Source organism: Anneissia japonica, unplaced genomic scaffold, assembly GCF_011630105.1.
Source record: "Anneissia japonica isolate Jap-2015-1 unplaced genomic scaffold, ASM1163010v1 scaffold287592_len165086_cov136, whole genome shotgun sequence".
Classification (NCBI taxonomy): Eukaryota; Metazoa; Echinodermata; class Crinoidea; order Comatulida; family Comatulidae; genus Anneissia; species Anneissia japonica.
Genome location: NW_022754747.1, coordinates 9696 through 12035, shown reverse-complemented (window position 1 = coordinate 12035; position 2340 = coordinate 9696).

Sequence of the window (2340 nt, the reverse complement as noted above, 5' to 3'; positions counted from 1 at the left end):
ATATATATATATATATATAAAGGTCCCATATTTAAAAGTTATTTCCAAAGCCAACTGTTAGCTGTTTCAAAAGCATCCTGTACCAGAGTCCTCATGCAAAAGCAACAGACAGAGGATCTAGTCCACCTCAATCCCACCATGGTTGGGGCAGAGGAAAGACAATGTATGAGAAAAGACAAATTTTATTATAATTTTCCTTTTTCCCCATTTAAAAAAATTAATTTGAAAAAGTTAGGGGGGGGGGGCAGGCAGGCTTGTTTCCAATGTATGAAAATTGACACTCTCAGACCGAAATTTTATAATTTTCCTATTTTTTATTTTATTTTGGGGGGCCCCAGGCAGACTCGGCCACTAATCTACCCTTGAATATGCCATTGGTTTGTTTTTGTAAAATCTTGGCTATTTTAGATGGGTTGTGATTTATTGCCTACAAATGGACATAAAATGGTGTGTGAGATCTTTTTCAAGTTTGGTATATTTAGGCTTTATATTCTAGTATTCCAGAAAATTCATCAGATACAGCTGACAAAGTTTCTAGAGCATTTTGAAGTTTTTAAAATAACAACAATAACAGTAATATATTTATTATTTAAATAGAAAGTTTGATCACCTGTACAGGTGATTTTAACAAGGAAATTTTAAATTTTAAAGAGTGCATTGAAATACTGTATTATACATACAAAAAGTACAGATGAAAATGGAAAAATTGAAAAACAACAAAACGTAATTAAATTCAAATCAAGACAATAAGAGATAATTAAAAAACAAATTGCTACCTCTTGTATTATTTATCATATCTGAAAAATTATACAGCTTCCTATTTTTACCTAGCCAAAACATATTGCCATACTGTAGCTTTGATAATATGTTCTTTAAAACAAATACTATACATTCTATCACCCAACACTGTCCGCGCACTTCACTACTAATTGTATTTTTTTAGCAATTTTAGCATTTTCTCTGATATGCTCTTGTGCCATGTGAACCACTCATAGGCAATTTATATTGTTGTAGTTTAAAGTGGAACATATCAAATATATCAAATCAAATATTCAAGTATAAACACATTGCCAGTCTAAAGTAATGACAAATATGTACCACTGGTTATTTTGTGAAACCATCTTTGAATTCTTCCTGAAAAAAAGCAAAAATTAACAAATATCAAATTCATGAGTAACAACATGTTAACTACAGCACATACAAAAATCATAATAGAAAGCAGAACAATAACAACAATAAAAGTAACAACAATAAAAGTAATAAGGCATTAATAATGGTAATATAAATAACTGTAATATAAATAATATTAATAATAATAATAATGAAAATCGTCCCCAATGTCAACACTATCGTCTTGTTCTCACAGCTGCCAACTCTGCAGCCAATGTCATTGACATAATAGGTAATGTAAAAATAATAATATAACAATAATAATATTAACAATATTTTAATAATGATTATTATAAGTCAATCATTTTTTTTATTCAGTATAATTCATTTATAAATACAAAATGAAGGTATATTAAGTAAAAATAACAATTAAGTATACAAAGTGATGAAGCTTTAAAACAAAAGACGGAAAAAATTACAAAAGTCCAATCAGTCAAATATCAAGTTTTGTATATCAAAATTATATATAAGATGAACAAACAATTCAATTTCTTAATACATATTTTTTTCTAAAGAAAAGACAAAGAATCCTCTGAACTTAAACTATGTGACAAAACACAGATATATAATAATAGAAATCAAATGCAACCAACCACACATCCCAAACAAACAAATCCATTCATAGACCACTACGATACAAATGCAGAAAATAAGGGATTGATTTCCTTAAAAGTTATTAAATCTACAGTAAAGGGGAAAGAAATCTGTCTTAGAAAAAAATATCAATTAATACTTTCCATTTTTTCATTGAAATTATATTGAGTAGATTCTTTGTTCTTAGTAAATTTCTTTTCTAAATCAAAATTAAATTTAAATTTGTCAAAACTTGATTAAAATATATCAAATATCAGGGACGTATCCAGGGGGGGAGCCGTGGGAGCCGCGGCTACCCCCCTTTGTACACAGTGTTAAAATTTTAAAGCTTATTCTTGAGCCAATACAAATTCTTTCCTGGGATCACTCAAAATGAATACTTCTAAACATGTAAATATGCATCAGTACACATTATACATAGGCATAATAGAACACATAGCGTGACTAAAAAAATCTTAAATCCATAAATCTCAGGCCAGGTCTTTTAAGATAGAAATGCGATACTGTGGTTCAATTTCGATTTTATCCTTTTGCAAGTTTCTTTAAATGTTTGTTTAATAATACTACTACTAATAG